Here is a 19,738-nt window from a genome sequence, read left to right on the forward strand (position 1 = left end):
AGCTTATTCAATGCATTAAATTATTTTCATTCCTGAAGTTTTCTAGCTTAACTCTTTTCCTTTCTTAGTCTTATACTGGAAAGACATTACATCATTCTATAAAAAGGGAAGCCTGCATTCGGATTATTGCCGTCAGCTGAGATAAAATTCTCTTCTCTGGTTCCTCCGTGATTCGCTCTTAAGTCTTCAAAATGGCATGTGCTGGTCAAGCTTACACATTTCAATCCCTGAGAAACCTAGACCTTGGCTTTGAACAACCTAAAAAGAATGACAATATTCCTGTGTATCCATCCTTTCCTGTAATACTGAAGTTCTCATAGTACGGTTGCCGCTTTACTGTATCTTAATGTTTTCATGCCAAAGGCAAAAGAGACCTCAACTATGATGGCAATGGGAAAGCTATCCAGCTGCATAATGAAATAGTACCTCTACGTCATAACCAACAGATGGGATTCCCAAAAGCTATCTGGCCAGCAGAATATAACCCAATGACCGTGCTACATGTTTTGAGTTTGGGGAATGTTTTTTTTGCATCCTTGCTCCACGCCTGCCCCATTCTGAAGGCAGTTAAAATTAAACCCACGGTTGTACGTAATAAGGGCATAGAGACACTGTGTGTTCTAACAACACTCTCGGAAAGGCAGCAATATTATCCATTCTGGGTCCAAAACGTTTAATGATAGGAACATCTTAGAGTCCTTCACACACTCAAATAAATGAAGATGTGCTGAAGAGTCAAGTGTGATGTCACCTTAAGTGAGCCATTTGATTTCTTCCTGTACTTAATAATGTGTTTATTACTAAATCTATGACGTTCAAGGTGAAATTAGACGGCCGAATACGTCATTCACTGTGAGGACACACTGCTTTACTATACGTATATTCAAAACGTTAGGAGGTTTTGCCAATGATGCAAAAATCGGGGGCTTATTACTTATAATCAACTGCAAAGATGTTGTTCGTAAGTTAAAACAACATGAAATCTGTGTTGGGAGTCGTGACATACATAATATTACGGCATGAACTACTATGATACAATGTATCATAAAGACGTGTATTACCTACCATACAATGTACAGCTAAACAGATTCAAGTCATCTTCCTTATCTATATTTTCATCTATCGGGAATACTAGTATAATCAATGGGAAAAATTGTTTCATTTTTTTCCCTATATTGATAAATAAATAAATCTAACACTTAAAAGTACTCATCCCACTTTTCTTACAAGTACCCATCCGTTATCATGCTACTAATCATATTCCAATTTTTAGACAAGGAAACTGAATCTCACAACTTTAAATCTTCATCTAGCTACTAAATGATACCTCAACCCAGGGAGTGTCACCAAGAATTCTGTGTTTTGATTAGTAACACCGAGTTATACAGTACATATTTAATTACATATTTAATGATGCATTTTTCAAATTCATTGCACAAATATTATCATTTGGACCCACACCAATTTACATAAGGGAGGCAAAGACGTAAGACACATATAAGACAGAATGGAAATGTAATTATAAACAGAGTGTCCAGAGAGGTCAAATGGCAAAGGGAAGCAATGTTCGGGGTGATAAAAGCAACAAGTATAAACAAGGGGCAAGTGACAGTTCCTAGTCAATCTTCAAGGATAAGGTCTATCTATAGGGATGTAAGCAGTGAAATCTATTGTTGACAAGACCAAAAAATGAGTAAGGAAATACAAGAGAGTTTGATGAGACTTGGGCTGTCCAATATGGTAGCAATTAGCAATATATGGATAAACTTAAGTTAATTAAAATGAATAACAGTTCACAGTCCAGTACCTGAGTTAAAGTTGCAACGTTTCAACAGCTCTGTAGCCTCACTTGGCTAGTGGCTACTATATTGAACAGGACAAGTATACAACATTTCCCTCACGGCAAAAAGTTCTACTGGACAGTGCCAGTGGTCTCAGAAAAAAATTGAGAGCCGAGTAGGATAAAGACGTTTCTATCAGCAGTTACCTTTTAGATGAACGGCTTAACCCAAAGACCAAGAAAGGTGTGAACTGATCATCTTAAACAGAGTTAAAGCTCATCAAATGCAAAAACTGACTTTAATGTGAATGAATTGCTTTAAAATTACATCTTAAAACATACAGATGGCTACCAGAAAAGATGCTCAACATCACTAATTATTAGAGAAATGCAACTCGAAACTACAATAAGGTATCACCTCACACCATTCAGAATGGCCATCATCAAAAAGTCTACAAATAAATGCTGGAGAGGGTGTGGAAAAAAGGGAACCCTCCTGCACTGTTGGTGGGAATGCAAATTGGTGCAGCCACTATGGAGAACAGTATGAAGGGGTTCCTTAAAAAACTAAAAATAGAGTTAACATATGACCCAGCAATGCCACTCCTGGACATATGTCCAGAGAAAACCCTAATTCAAAAAGATACATGCACCCTCGTGTTCTCAGCAGCACTATTCACAATAGCCAGGACATGGAAACAACCTAGGTGTCCATCGACAGATGAATGGATAAAGAAGATGTGGTACATCTATACAATAGTATATTACTCAGCCATAAAAAAGAACAAAATTATGCCATTTGCAGCAACATGGTTGGACCTAGAGATTATCATACTAACTCAGACAGAGAAAGACAAATACCAAATGATATCACTTATATGTGGAATCTAAAATGACACAAATAGACTTACAAAACAGAAACAGACTCACAGACATAGAAAACAAACTTATGGTTGCCAAACAGGAAGCGGGGAGGGATAAATTAGGAGTTTGGGATTAACGGATACACACTACTATGTATAAAATAAACAACAAGGTCCTACTGTATAGTACAGGGAACTATATTCATAACCTTGTATTACCTAAAATGTAAAAGAATCTGAAAAAGTATATACACTTAAGTCTAACTAAATCACCCTGCTGTACACCTGAAACTAATACAACATTGTAGGTCAACTATACTGCAATAAAAACAAGGAAAAATTTTTTTAATTATGTCAAATTGAGGAACACACTTCTTTATTCAGATATCAAACAAATATTTCTAAATTATTCAAGGATATTAATTTATGAATAGGAAAACTGCTTTGCAAAAACAGATTAAATGGCATTAACTTTTCAATTAGTGGTTCCTAGTTGAGGCATTCCCTCCCTAAATATTTTAAAGGGAACCAACTTGTGTGCCAATCCAGGGCCAGCTGAATCCACCCACTTTCTTCCCCACATCATTTTTCCTCTTTCATAACCTGTCATCTCTGGAGCTGGAAGGCCCAGGCCTTTGTCCCACCCTCCTCCTTCCAAATGACCCTGGAGTTTTGTAAGTCCACGTGCTTCTGAGATTAAAAACCAACCATTCCTTCTCAAATCATACCAAAAATAATACTGTGCATTAAAAAAAAAAAACTTTCAACTTTACCAAATAAAATTTTCTTCTCACAGTTATCATTGGGGATAAATAATGTTTTTAAATGTTGATGGTGCACACTGAAAATAAAATTAAAGCAAAAACATCATTCCCTTCTTATCGCTGAAATGATTTTCTAGGCCCAAGAGGGAGCAGCTCCTGCACAGGGTGCCACGGCAGCAAACTTGGATCACTTTCGTGTCTCTGTAAACATGTCCCTTGACCAGACATGCAGGATATGGGGCCGGCCAGGCCCCGCCCACCATGGGTGACTCTATGGCCCCAGCCAATCCAAGACTTTCCATGTGTCTCTCTCTGGTTCTTTATTCTTTTCTTTTAATCAAAGCTTCCTGCCTGCCAGTCTATCAAAGGAGCCTGTCCGCGTTACAAAGTATTAGATAAAGTTTGTTTTTATCTCCTAAACTGTCTTCTTTAATCATTTTCTTAACAGTTTTGGGGGATGAAGAATGGGATCCGTATGTGATGGTTAAACGTGTCAGGACAGGAGCCACACAGGCCAGGGGTCCACTGAGATCTCGGGGTCCTCTGTGCCTCTGTCCTTCCTAAAGCCGTGGGCAAGTCACTCTCGGACTGGAGACCTACTCCTTGCATGCAGCTCCCCAAGCCAAACAAATTTTATTTAAGTATATTATATATGTATATGCATATATACGTACACACATATATATACATACATACACTTTATATACACACATATATATTTTATATATATATACACATACATATACATATGTATATATACATTACCTCTAGAAAGAAGTTTAAGTTTTCAAAAAGGTTCTGAGGTCCTTTCAAAAACTGTTCCGAGGCTTATTAAAATTCCCACAAAGGTTCCTGGGTGGTTAAACTGGGTGTTCAGTATGAATGGCAGCCCTTAGGAGATTCCCAAAGTCTCGGGATAAGTCCACAGCGCAAACCACTGGGGGACTGGAGAAATTCATGGAGAAGTCCAGACTCTCTTGGCCATCAAAACCAAAGTCTCACCAGGCGAAAGTGGGACTACTGAAAGCTATCAAGGATAAAGAAGTCTTCCAGTGAAAGCAGTAACAGATCTATCGTTAACGGGAGTCTTGAAAGTCAACACTGCACAAGTACCTTGTGGGCATGGGTCAAGCACCGGAAAGCTGCTGGAGGGCTCACCACCTAAATCTAGACTCTGCTGTTAGGATAAGGTGATCACCAAACGGGTTAGATTGACTCGGGGTCACCCGCCAACCTCACGAGACCGTCCATGCCGTGAGTGCACTGAAAAATGCCACGCGATCCCCCACCCAGTGGCACGTCCTTCTTAAATATTGTCTCTGAGACCTATAGTTTAGCCAAAGAAAGGGGTTCCTCAAGTTTCAAAGAACTGAACAGCCACCTTCTGGCACACTTGCTTATTTTATGGTTAAGAACAGAAAAGACAAAGTTGTAGAGATCTACAGAAATGGCAACACTTTCACTCAGACAAGTGAACTAGGATGGTCATGATGGGGAACACTTAGGGTCATTCATTTAGAAGGTGCACTTGACAATAAGGAATCCCAGATAAGCAAACGGAATGGGATACCTCTTTCGATGCGCACGTAGAAGCTGCCCCAAATCTTCAAGACTCCAAAATAGCTTCCTTGAAAGACTGACTGCAAGAGGCTGATGACAAATTAAAGACACAAGTGGGACCTAAGACTAAAGACGGTACGCGCGATTCCTACTACTCTCCTCTCTCTTCCTTGACCTGGAGAATCAGTCTCCCAATCCTCTATGTGAATTGCCTTTCTACTCTGAAGAGGCCGCAGGACCATCAACAAAAGTCGGCCAAGTCAGCGTTCTTAGAGTGCAACAGCTCCAAGGCCAGAACACCTAACACGCCCGGGCCTCCCCCTTCGCACTCTCATTGGGTCCATCCTCAAAACACGAGCCCAGAATTCAGGGTCTCATTTGTAGTCAACCAAGAGACCAGAAAAAAGATTGTCCTTAAAGGTTTTCTCAAATCCTTCCACACCAAACCGAATGGCGTCATATCTACCCTCAAAAGAGGGGCCCCCTATCAGCCCCTCGCAGAGCTGATGGGACGCTTTAAGGGATTCTCCTGTGACTGCTATCGCGTATTCCCTCAAACAGGCAAGGGGAAAACTCAAAATTAATGGAAAATCTGGCCAAATCCTGGTAGGTACCAGGGCTACGCTCTCTAAGCCCCACATTCTGGGGAGCCTGCAGATGGGATCCAGGGAAAACTGGCAGAAGCCAGGGAAGGAGAGAATTACCACCAGAGTCAGCTCTTCCGGGATCTCAGTGGCTGGTGGGGAAAGGGAGATAACATCTCACGTTGTCCCTTCCTCTCCAAATGCACACTCTTGTGAATATGCTTTGGGGGGACCCACTGCATAGGAAGGCTGTCCATCCTCCCTTTCCCAGGGATAACTACCGCCTTCTTGTTTGTCTTGTTTTGCGTCCTGAGAATGTGGCTTGGCGTTCTGCCTGCCCGGGGTCACACAGGTTGCTCGTTCTTGCGTGTGGGGGCGCCCAGATATGGCCAGAAATGTAGGTTGCACCCCATTTGTGGCCAGTGTCCTACAGACAGTGGCCAGCTCTCAGGGGGACTGTCCAAGTCTTCCTTTCTTCTGATTACCTCTGGAAGTGGCTCTGGACCCTTGGACATAGTATAACTGCACCCTCTTTGGGGGTGCCTCTTGCATCCATGGGGGTCATTCAATACTGCCAGGAATATTTGCTGGGTCTTCTCAACCACACGAGGTTGGCTACGTGGCACCAGCCAATAGATATTTCCTATTTGTCTCTTCCGTGTTCTTTATTCTTTATCCTATAAGAGCTTCTTGCCTTCTGCCCAATTTTGCAGTTCTGGGAATGGAGACTGTCCACTTCATAAAGTGCTAAATAAGGTTTGTTTGTATCTGTACTGTTTTCTTTAACCAATTTTTAACATTATTTTCTCTGCTCTGATCAACTTCAAACTGTTCTAATTTTTTAAACGTATGTTCAACAATAGTGTTCCTTTAAAAGAATTCCTTATAAAAAAGTGCAGGGAAAGACTGGGAGTTTGGGATTGACATATACACACTACTATATTTAAAACAGATAACCAACAAGAACCGACTGTATAGCACAGGGGATTATACTCAATATTTCTGTAATAACTGAAATGGGAAAAGAATATGAAAGTAGATACAATTATCTGTATAACTGAATCACTTTGCTGTACCCCTGAAACTAACACATTGTAAATCAACTATACTCCAATATAAAATAAAAATAAAATTAAAAAGCACAGGGACACTGAGTTTGTAGACAAAAAAATGAATAAAATAAAATGATAATTTTATTTTTATTATTATTTTTTTTGGCAGTACGCGGGCCTCTCACTGCTGTGGCCTCTCCCGTTGCGGAGCACAGGCTCCGGACGCGCAGGCTCAGTGGCCATGGCTCACGGGCCCAGCCGCTCCGCGGCATGTGGGATCTTCCAGGACTGGGTCACGAACCCGTGTCCCCTGCATCGGCAGGTGGACGCTCAACCACTGCGCCACCAGGGAAGCCCAAAATGATAAAAATTTTTAATGAATAAAGTAAATTATGCTAATGGTCACTGCAGACTATTTGAAGATTTACAAATAAGAATCTTAATGGTGGACTATCACTTCCTTGTGAGGAACACTCTAGAAATAAGTAACTTGTACAAGACAGAGCCATGGAGTTGATGAAACATGTCACTTTTCACTGACAACATTACTGTGAAGTCCACCAGATCTTTGGTAAAATATTTTAGTGATTCTCCACACACCTTTCTCTGTGAGCACACACACATGGCCAACGGATGTAATGTATTGATTCTACTTGACAGAAATGTATCATATTCTTTAGAGAAAATTAAATTTCCAATCCGTTTCAAGGGAGACACTGTGTATCCTGCAACACCTTTTACAAATGAAATCTAACTGCATCTTTCCTTCAGAGGAGTAAGATGGAATTGAAACTTTGAAATCAACAGCAAACCAGCTATGTATATTTTGGGGGTTGGAAACAATTCCCCCAAATAGATGATGCTTCACCCTGGGTCGTTAAACACTAGAACAACCACTAGCAATGACATTTAGTGCCAGAATCCATCGCAGTCTGTAATGGAACAAATCTCTACGAGAAAGCAATTGTAGTCTTGAAAGTGCAAATCCGATGGACTCTCTCTACAGTTTGGCTCTGTAATACCTGGAACAAATGTGGGGACTCTTCTTGTTGTAGGGGTGTGTGTGTGTGTGTGTGTGTGTGTGTGTGTCTGTGTGTGTGTGTGTGTGTGTGTGTGTGTGTCTGTGTCTGTGTGTGTCTGTGTGTCTGTGTCTGTGTGTTACGTTCCTCAAACTTTGTGTTATAAACCCCAGAGCTGCTTTAACTTAATTGAAATAGTACAGGCTTCCGAGGCTTATTAAACACACGTATAATGACTAGAACTGGATTGATGGCAGTGATAAATGCCCCGTGACCTGGTTCAAGACAGTTTTCACTCATTTAATTAAATAATAGAGATAAGAACAAAAAGTTATTATGCATTGTCAGTACCACAGTTCGAGGAGGAAAATGGATCATGTCCCTTAGAAGAGGATAACAAGTTCTAGGTTTAGTACCTGAAGCTATTCACCTTTAACAAATACGTATGCGCTCCTGAATGCCAACTTGCTACTGAAGTGACAGCCACTGGAACTTTACTCCAAATAAATCTGTACTTTTAGACAACGTGATTTCACAAGCTAATCCAATCCACTGCAGCAATAAGAAAGATGCAAACCTCTTTCTACTGTATATGGAAAGGAATTCCACTGCCTTCACCTAAAAACTTTCAGTAGCGGAAGACAGACTTGAATCAAGTCCGTGCCTATTTGCGTTCCCGTCGACACAGCTGTCCATGAGCAGAGGGAAAAGCTGAGCTTGCAGCCGAGCCATTTTCAGCCCCCAAACCACGACTGGCCAACCTCCCCAAGTCCAATTTTCCAAAGAAGTTCAGAAACAAACAGCCATTTCCCCCTTTGTATTCACTTTATTTTCACTGGCACTCTACTACCTACGAAGCACTCTGACAGACAGTAGGTGGGCGATACAACCCTTCCTTTCCAAGAGCTTAAAATGAACCACTTGGAAAAGCAAATTCAACAGATTGGAATATCACATGGTCATGATCTGTACTAGTACCTAAGATCTATACCCAAACGCTGCGAAAGGCAATGCAGGTTTTAAGGAAGGTGTCGCACAGAAGGATGCAAAGGGGAAATCATACTTCGAACGGCAAGGTGAGGCTTCCAAAAAGCATCACCTGAGTCATACCTCCAGATCACATTTCTTTTCACAGCTGTGTTTTCCTTCCCTTTCACTTTCTTTCTCTGCCTGGTTCCTCTCACGTCTTGCATACTCTGTCTCCCGGTTCTTTCCTAAACAGAGCAATTGGCTACATTCTCCGTGCTTCTCGTCCCCATTCCTTACGGAGTCCGCTCAGCATATCTACCCATCAATCACAAAATGGGGTGCTGGGCAATCAAGTTCTCCCCTCCATGGACAAAACCCAGGGCACCCACGTCCCACGAGGCATGGGACCAACACAATCCTCCCCGAGACAACGCGAACATCGCCCTCCTTCATCCTGAAATGCAGCAGCAGCTTTGGGGTGTTCTTAGTAACCGACTAGTGACGGCATAAATACTACTTCACGATCTAGACTCCCCCGTGTATCCGGCTTCCACGGGACCACCGTGCAAGTTCCTTTCAAATGCAAATCTGTTCCCTTTCCCTTTTTCTTTGATGAACCAAAGCCCACACACTCTTCATACGTCCTTCACGTTTACCTCATGTCCTCTTGGGATCCCATCCACGGATACCACATCACATCTAGTTGTCTTCTCTCCTGAGGCTCCCCTTGGCTGTAACAGGTTCTCAGACTTTCCTTGTTTTCGATAACCTTGAGATTTCAAGAGGACCTGAAATTCTGTAGAATGTCTGTCTCTACCGGGATGTGTTTGTTTTTCTCATGACTAGACTGGGGTTATAGTTTTTTTGGAAGGAAGACCTCAAAGGCATCACACCACATCCAGGGCACACACTTATCAACATGTGTTATCACTGCTGATGCTGACCTAGACCACCTGGCTGAGGTAGTACCGTCAGGTTTCCCCACAGGTAAGTTACTTTGCCCCTCACTTTTCGTATTGTGCTCTCTGGAAGGAAGTCACTCCCCACAGCCTGTCCATAAAGAGTGAGAAATTATGTACCACATCCTCGAGAGTGCACTCCTTACACAAATTGTATAGAACTCTTCTGCACTGTTCCCTTCTGTGTTTAAGCTTCAGTAAGCATACACTCACCTGTCTTCAACTTGGATAACACCTACTTCCAAATGTTATTCAGAAAAAATATTTAGTAGGTGCCTGCATTGCTTATGCCATTCACATTGTCTGATCTCCGTGGAACAGATAAGACACTTAAAACCAGAGTTCTGATTTCAGTTCTTAACTCTGAGATATTCGCCACACGTGTGTGTCTTCTGCTCGATTTCAGTCATATGGTCCATTTTCCTTTGGTGTACAACACTTAAATAAGAGGAGAATTTCCACACCAGACTGTCTGCAGAGAGTACCGTAACACACACTAGTGGTATTTCTATTACGTTTTGGGTTCCTCTTTTAGGCTGGTTCTACTTGATTTTAACAATAATTATATTTGGCTATAAAATTCTGTTAGCACCATTTACATCTTGGTTTTGCATTCAGAGGAGAGTTATACATAGCTGAGTAAATCATCCAACACGAGCACACTACACGCCATCATTAATATTTTCAAGTATTACGTATGTGATTTACACACGCGCAATGTACAGAGACTTATAATAATCCACACTTCTCGCAACAGGCTCTTGGATGAATCCTAGTGCTGGAGCTACAAAGGGCCAGAGATTTCTCATCACCTAATGAATATGCAAAACAGACCTATGAAAAACCAACCGACTTCTCTTCTCTGATACTGGAAGCAAACTTTGTCTTTGAGAACGCCAGCTCATTTGTGTAAAGAAATAAATTGCAATTTGGGTGATGTGAAGAAAAGACTCAAGGGCCAAGGCTGGGATATGAGGATGAGTTTGAGAGACGGGAAGAGTGAGGACACTGAAAAAGGAACTTTCTTGGGAGAGGTGTTTGCATGGAATATTTAAGTAATATTTGGCGTTCGTCTATGGACGGGAGGGTTGAAGGTCCCAGTAGCCATGGAAGAGAGGTATAGAAAGACAGGTTAAGGATGAAAAGGGCACAGAAACAGGACAACACCTAGAGGAGATGCATCTCTGGTGGCCTTCCAGACTCAGATCTGTTGTTTGGATCTTAGAGACATAAATACCCATGATGTCTCACAGGACATGCTCTGTGTTGGGTTTTCCCTATATATATTCTTAAGGCTTTTGTTCTTTTCTTCAACTCGGAATACTCTTTTGTGCTTATGTTTTGATAAATTAAGGGTAGTTCTGGTGTCTACTTCTGCAGCAAAAAAATCTCATGGGAGCTAGACCATAGCCAAGCACTGGTAAATAGACCAAATGTGATTGAGTTCTTAGCTCAAGCAGAGCTGTCCAGTCAGAGAATGACCACCGAGATCTGGAACATGCAATACACTCTAGGAATTCTAAAGATGCTACAAGCGCACCGAACATCATGAAACCATGCAAGATTGGGGGGAGGGGTGTGATAAGTAAGTGCACTTGGGATCCAGAGTTATTGGTCTGATCACCCCGTCACTGTCCCAAGCTATCTACTGTTTCACAAAGTCGCAATTATCCTTCCACCCTTCTGATGCTATGGCTTTCTGTGGGCAGCACGTTTAAAATCACCAGATTACACCAAAAAATCATAATGTAAGTCAATAAACGGGATATCCCTGGCGGTCCAGGGGTTAAGACTCTGTGCTTCCACTGCAGGGGGCACAGGTTTGATTCCCGGTCGGGGAACTAAGATCCCGCATGCAGTGTGGTACAGCCAAAAAAATAAAAAATTAAAACTTTGGAATTGTACACAATGGGGGGGGGTCTAATCTGTAGTCAGAAATGTTATCCGTCAACAATCAGAGAGAATCCTACTACCAATCCAGTCAATCTGGAGTGTGTGACAATCTTACACCTATTTTTGGCTAACCATAATGTACGTATTTTTTATCGAATAAATAACATTGCTCTACAGAAGAAGAAAAGTGCTTTTCTAATCGACAAATGAGGAATCTGCTTTATGCTATAAAATGCTGCTTTAAAGAAAAATGCTAAGAATTTGACATTTTTGAAACAGTTTAATGGCGGGCATTTGTATATGTGGTTTTCCTGTTGTTGAAAAAACAGCATAATCTATTAAGCAGTTCATTCACCTAAATGCCAAGTAGTTTAGCAAGTATTTACTGTGTACATTGTATCTGCCAAGCATCGGGTTAACACTAAAAAAAACCCAAAAAGCAAAAAAACCCAGCAATATTCTATCCTGTTTTATCATAAGATTGCGTCAAATGTCATCTGAATTTTTGTCATCTATGAGAATTAATGCTCAAATTTTGCCTAACCGTCCTTATTAAGCCAATCTTCAAGTGTAGTTTAAAACACCATTCGAAGGGAGCTGAAACTCATGGGAAGTTTAATTGCCTCTTTACAAAGAATAAATTGCTCTTGGGAAGAGTATCTGTCTCACTTAGGTGGGAAGGAAGACACAGCAGATTGTAATCACAGAAAACATATACCTGTCCCAACAGCATGCCAGGTTAGAGGACACAGCAGAATCACTTCCGTGGGCCGATGGACCCACGGGCGACGGCAGGATACCTTGCTATAGTCCTACACCCACTAGCTGATCTGGAATTTCACTATTACAGGAACAAAGGTCTTTGGCACATGGGCTTTCTTTCTGCCTTAGGTATGTGTGAATTGGAAACAGAGACAGAGAGAGAAAGGAGAGGTTAAAATTTTATTCACAGACACAGCCACCTTTTCTCATGCTGAAAGAACTTCTGGACATCCATGGACATTCACATTAAAAAATTAACGTTAGGGCTTCCCTGGTGGCACAGTGGTTGAGAGTCCGCCTGCCGATGCAGGGGACACGGGTTCGTGCCCCGGTCCAGGAGGATCCCACATGCCGCGGAGCGGCTGGGCCCGTGAGCCGTGGCCGCTGAGCCTGCGCGTCCGGAGCCTGTGCTCCGCAACGGGAGAGGCCACAACAGTGAGAGGCCCGCGTACCGCAAAAAAAAAAAAAAAATTAACTTTAAAGACCAGTGGTGTGTTGCTTAAGGTTCTGCCCATTAGGCAAAAAGAAAAAAGCAAACTACAATTTTTTTTTGCCTAACTTTCAATGATCAATAATTATACTTCCAGAAATTAATATAGGTAAACATAAAACATACAAAATAGAGTAAAACTGATGAGTTTTCAAATGAAGGTAAAACATGACATATGAAGATGAGTTAAGAAAAACACCTCCCCCAGAAAACCTTCTAAAATATTCTAAAGAAAGAAATACATATATTTAGAAGATGAGTGAAATGGGGGAAGGATAATTTGAAAATTTCACATAAATGCAAACTAGGTCAAGAAACAAGAAAATGATATGTAGTAAATGAAAGCAACGAAAAGTTAGCCAACTAAAGATAAGACATGTAAACCCAGTCAATTCAAAGAAAAATAAATAAGCATGAAAATGTACCTCCCACACTGATGGTGGGAATGTAAACTGGTGCAGCCACTGTGGAAAACAGTATGGAGGTTCCTTGAAAACTTGAAAACACAACTACCGTATGATCCGGCAATCCCACTCCTGGGCATGTATCCAGAGAAAACGCTAATTCAAAAAGAATACACTGTGCCTTGGAAATATGCTACACAGAAGACCAACTATTTCCGTCATGTCTGCATACTGCTTTCCTCTCCACTCTAAAGTGAGATTTCCTAAACTTCCTGGTACAGGCACCTTATGTAAATAATATACTTGCAGTGAGAACAAGGTGACGCATGAACAGAAGTATTCAGATGATCCTAGGTTCACCGCATCCCTTGTGCTCACAAAATACCCAAGCTTGAGATATTCTGTACAAGATACAGCATCACTGGGTGTGCTTGGGACGCCATTTAAATAGATGTTTAAACTGTTCATCATTGAATCTCAATCAGCTTGTTCTTTATCTGCTTCCACTGGAAGGCTCACTTGTTATTTCTAAGCAGTATTTCAAGATGTGTTCTCTACATGTGGGATCATTAAAATTGGTTTCCTCCAGGTTTTATAGTCTCCCCACCTCCTCGGCGTTCCCTCTCACGGCCTCTCAGACTTCCTACACCTTTTCTGCATTCATGAAAGTCTAACTTTTCCTGGAAATAAGTGATTAGTCTAAGGAGACAGGATACCTTTCCTACATGTCAGTCACTTTCCTACATGCCAGCTACGAACAAGTGGAATTGGAATTAAAAAGGCAATGCCATTTACATTAGCACCAAACTATGAAATACTTAAGGGTGAATCTAACAAAATACATGCTACAAGATGTACATGAGGAAAACTACAAAATTAGAGACGAATGAAACCAAAGAGCTAAATAAATGGACAGGTATACCACATTCATGGATAGGATGTCTCGATATTGCCAAGATGTCAGCTCTTTCCAACGTGATCCACAGATCTAATGCAATCCCAGTCAAAAATCCCAGCAAGTTATTTTATGGACATCAATCAACTGATTCTAAAGTTTATACAACCGAGAAATAAAATTTATATACCTCCCCCCAGACTCTCTTCCAAATATTTCCAAATCCAGTAGTCAGTTATGACTTTATTCTTTTCTTCTTTTCCTTCCTTCCTTCCTTCCCCTCTCCTCTCTCCCCCACTTTTATCTCTAAGCAAACCACATCTTGTTTCTTTTCTGGGCACGAAAACCTCTTCCCCTAAATATATCCATGAATTTCTCTGATACTTAATTGCAAACTCTGCCTCTGAGAAGTCACATCCTTACAGAGACCTCCTGTCCATCCTGTAATCATATTTAAGCATCTATAAATCTCTACACCAGGGGTTGGCAAACCATTTCAATAAAGGGTCAGACAGTACATCTTTTAAGCTTTACAGGTAAGGCTGTCTCTGCCACACATACTGTTTAAAAAAGTTTTTAGTACTTTGAGGTATAACTTACATACCATAAAATTCACCCGTTGTCAGGTACAGTTCAATGACTTTTAGTAAATCTATACAACTGTGCAATCTTCACTACAAACGCATTTTAGAACATTTACATCCCTTCAAAAAGCCTTCTCATGGCCACTTGCAGCCAATGCCACCTCCAACTCAGGCAACTACTAATCTAATTTCTAGGGGGAAAAAAAAGCCTTTGCTAAAATTTCAAATGCATGGAATCATACGGTATGTAGGCTTATTAGCATACTGCTTTTGAGGTTCATTCAGCTGTAACATGTACCCGTGGTTTGCTCCTTTTTTTGTGGAACAGGATTCCATTAGATGGATATACCATAGTGTATATATCTATTCACCCAGTGATGGACATGTACATTGTTTCCAGGTTTCAGCTGTCACGAATAATACTTTGAACATGGGTTCAACATGTGTCTTGTCGGAGGTTTACAGGAACATTGTGACCAGACCTAAGTGGACAACTGCAAGAACAAAGAATTCCGGGACCAAAGTTTGTAACAAACAGCCACACCCCCTCCCCTTTTCGTATAAAAGAAATCTGAATTCTAACTCGAATAAGCTGGTTCTTTGGGACACTAGTCCACCATATTCTTGGTCTGCTGGTTTTCTGAAAAAAGTCTTTATGCTTTGTCCCAACACCTCATCTAACAGTAACACCCTCAGTATTTCAGTTAAACAGAGAATGAAAATCTCCCTTAGATCTCCAATCGAAGCCACCTGCTTCAGCTTTTCACCAGAGTTATGCACTGCAAGGCTGCATCTTGCAATTACTAAGCGCTGTCGCTCTCTGATTTCCACTACATTTTTAGCCCTTATGTATACACACTTCCCTATGGGGATAGGAGAAGTGAATGTCACATCCACCGGGGGGTGGAGGGAAGGCCTCGCTCTAACTCTGCTCCTTAGCTCCACAATCTTACCCACGCACTTAGCAACTGGAATACGGTAGAAACGCAATAAATATTTGATGGAAGCCAAATTTAGATGAAAATTCCTGCACATAATGACATCTGTCCTCATGGGATACAGTTTTACCCAGCTGCTCTGCATGGCTTCAGTTAAGGAGGCTGCAGGCTAGAAACATTTGTAACAACTTGGTAGGAAGACCAAAGAGCTACCAAGACGAGAGACAACGTGAATTATTTGTAATATATCCTGGACCCCCAAGTATGTGTGCAGCCCACGTGAAAATGAGTGTAAAATGATCACCGTCCATATCTATAGCTGGAGAGGGTAGAGTTGTCTGTCTCAAGTGTGACGCAAGAGATAAAGATGACTTTTTTCTCCTGTGGGACACAAAGGGCCTAATACGTACCCACTGTCACAATATACTTTAGGGAGAAATATATATACACTTCTATGCATATACATGTATTGACAGACATGACTGAAATGAAAAGCACACAAACGGTATTAACACATCACAACCACAGCTGTTTCCCTTGTGAACAGACATCATATGCTCTTCCATGGTGACGTGCAAACACCTTAGTTGTTTTTCCTCCCCCTGAGCTTTCCAAAGTATCTTTGGTTGATTATGGGATAATTCTAGTGTAAATGATATACATGCATATTACATGTATAATATGTACTATATACAATACATATTAGATATAAATGATATGCAGGTATATTGCATGCATTATTATATAATACATGTTAGATAAAACACATATTAGACATAATACAATATATCATTATGTATTATATCTAATACACATTATATACATATATAATCCCTTGCAAACCAGCATCATAAACACAAGAACAGTATTAGTGATAATGGTTACAGAAAGTTCTTTTTCAATTCTGTAATATATAAAATGTTGATGTTATAAATTCCCTATCTACTTTATGACCCTTGTCAATCTCATTAAGGCTTACCCCTGCCCAAAGGGCAACCAAAAACAGGCATGTTTGGGGTATTTTTCTCCATTCCTATGTTAGGTTCCCTCCATAAACTTTTACATCCACAAATGATCTATAGTTTCTATACTTTATAAAAATTATACAGTATGCTGCCGTACAGGCAACTTTTTGATTAATGCATCTTACATCTGTCAGTGTTCACGTATAAGAAATACAGTGCAGCATTTAACTGCTAATTGCATTCCACTGCATGACATATTCTACTCTTGAACGTTCTGTTTGCTTTTACTTTGTTAGGTGAACACGGTTGTTAGGAATGAATGCCATTTTATTTTTTCATCTGTTTAAGGTAATATACCTAGAGCTATAACTGCAGAGTACTAGGGTATAAAGTACCCATTTTCAATTTTAGCAGAGATGTGTATGTTTTAAGTCACACTTCCATTAGCAGGTCATAGTATTTCTTCCCAATGATATTAAGAATTCCTCGTAATACTATCCAAGGGTTGCTGGTTTCTTCTTCTCAGTACATCTTTGTCATTGTTAACCTTGATGACCAGACTAAGATGCTGTGTGTGTGGGGGGGGGGGTTCACCTCAGTAAAGTTATTCTTTGCAATTAATATGGATCTGTGGCAGACACTTGGAGACCACCTTGAACTTCTGCCCAATAATTCTACCAGCCATTGGCGGATAATGGCTACAACAACTGTTTCCGTGGTACTCGCCTATTAGCGATCGTATACTTTCCTCATCCTTCCCACAGGAATTAATCGAAGTTCTTCTGTAAGGCAGAAGAGCTATCCCTTATTTATTAAACTAGTGACCTACAGCTGTGTGAACTCAACTGATTTTTACACGACTCTACGGCGTATCAGCCAGTATTCTTGTTACTTTGTTGCCACACTCTTTCCAACTTTCAGGATTGGGAGCTCCTGGAGTTAGATTTCTGCATACTTCCAAACTGCAAAACATCCGACAGCCCCAGATCGACAGATAATCCACAGAACACTTGACCATTACTCTTCGTAAGCATCCAGGTCGCAAAAGAACAGGAAAGAGGTACGACCTGCTCCAGTTAGGAGGAGACTAAGGAAAGACGAATAACTATATAATGTGACATTCTAGACTGCATCCCAGAATGGAAAAAACCCACTAATTTTAAAATAGAATCTAATTATGCCTATAGTTCAGTGAGCACCACTGGACCCAAGTTAATTCCTTAGATTTTTACCAAAGCACCAAAGTTAGGTAAACATTAAAATTCAAGAAAGCTGGGTGAAGGCAAAGTCTCAGTACTCCACATTCCCGTCAAAAATCAAAACAACCAAAAATAAAACAATTTAAAAAAAAAAAGACTGACATCTGCAATTTCTAAGATTCGTTTATCTTTGCCATGATCCATGTTTTCTATCTGTGCACCAGTATTGGACTGATAGTTTAAATTAACTCATGGCTCTTACTATAGAGCTCTGCGAACTAAAATCTACTTAAACATTTTATCTGCTGCACAAATATGCTAACACTGTTATGCCTGTTTAAGTATTTTTCTCGCCAGCTTAAACAGCAAACATTTTACTAACGGTGACCTAACCATAAAACAAAACAGAAAAACCCCAAAACACAACGACAAAATATTTTAAATTCGGGGGGAAAAAAATCAAGAAACTTTAAGTTCTCAATCCATCAGTGAAACCCTGATTTTACTACGCAGACTGTACCTGAACAGGCAATGTGAACCCTGTGTTTTCACTAAGGATAATGAAGCTCTTTAAATTCCGATTTATAGCGTCATGTGTTAACTGCCTCCTTGCTTTCATTTCATCTTAGAGCCAATCACCATTCTTCACGGTAAAAACTGTTGTGATGTGTCTCAATTCATGCAGAGATGACAGGAACGTATTCAGTCTCTAGGTACTTCGAAAACACGAAAGGCCAGTTCCCGCTTCTCATGTGGTATGACTTCGTTCGTGTAGCCCCAAGACAAGAAAAGGAAGAAGATGAAGAAATTGCACTGGACGCACTTGACCTTGGGAAGCTCGGGATTCTTTTCATTTCGTGCTTTTATCCATTATTGCAAACACCGGTATGTTTAATGTCTGCTTTCCATGTTTTGACTCAAAAATAAATGAAAAAGCAGCATTTTTCCCCTTTCACGAAGATGCGTTATCACGCCTTGCTTTTGTTTTTCCTGTGCTTTTAGGATAACACTCCTCTACATTACTGTTGTTATTTTTATTTCTCAGGAGAAAACCAATTAGTTGATTACACACTTGGCTTTTTTCCTGCACCTGGGACTCAGATAAGGATTAACCATATTTATGTATCCAGTAATGTGATCAGTGTCAAAAACCCTAGAAGACCTGTCGGGTAGAATTTCTGCCCCTGACAAACACTAGAGAGGAAACAGTCTGGTGTGTTAAGAACTTTACTCTGGGGCTTCCCTGGTGGCGCAGTGGTTGGGAGTCCGCCTGCCGATGCAGGGGACACGGGTTCGTGCCCCGGTCCGGGAAGATCCCACGTGCCGCGGAGCGGCTGGGCCCGTGAGCCATGGCCGCTGGGCCTGCGCGTCCGGAGCCTGTGCTCCGCAACGGGAGAGGCCGCAGCAGTGAGAGGCCCGCGTACGGAGGAAAAAAAAAAAAAAAAAACTTTACTCTGACCAGGATAAAGAGAACATCAGAGGGTGAATACCAGTTAGAATTTAATGGTCACTCACGAAAATGATCAACCCTAATAAAATTGAACATCATTAATAGAATTTATCAAGCCTCCAAAACTTTACAGATATGTCTGAAAGGAATGTGTTAAGTCCTAATACATCCCCTAATACAGGATGTATTAGGACTTAATGAATTTAAGGCTCTAAAATATCAAATATGGAGGGTACTAGCTCTCACAAATAGATGAGAAAATCTGAAAGGTGGTGAATTCCTCTTTCTTCTACTTGCTTGTCTGTCTAGATTCTGACTTTCCTGTTTTCTATTTCTATTTATTAGAGGAGGCTGTGGGTATTCTCAAGTCGCTTTCATCACCTGGGAATCAGCCCAGATGTGGACTATTTTAAGGCCAATGGAGAAAGGGGGGTGGTGGGATGAATTCGGAGATTGGGAGTGACGTATATATGCTATTGATACTGTGTATAAAATAGATAACTAATGAGAACCTGCTGTATAGCTCAGGGAACTCTACTCAGTGCTCTGTGGTGACCTAAACGGGAAGGAAATCCAAAAAAGAGTGGCTAGATGTATAACTGATTCAC

This window comes from Grampus griseus (genome assembly GCF_964374135.1).
Source record: "Grampus griseus genome assembly, chromosome: X".
NCBI lineage: Eukaryota > Metazoa > Chordata > Mammalia > Artiodactyla > Delphinidae > Grampus > Grampus griseus.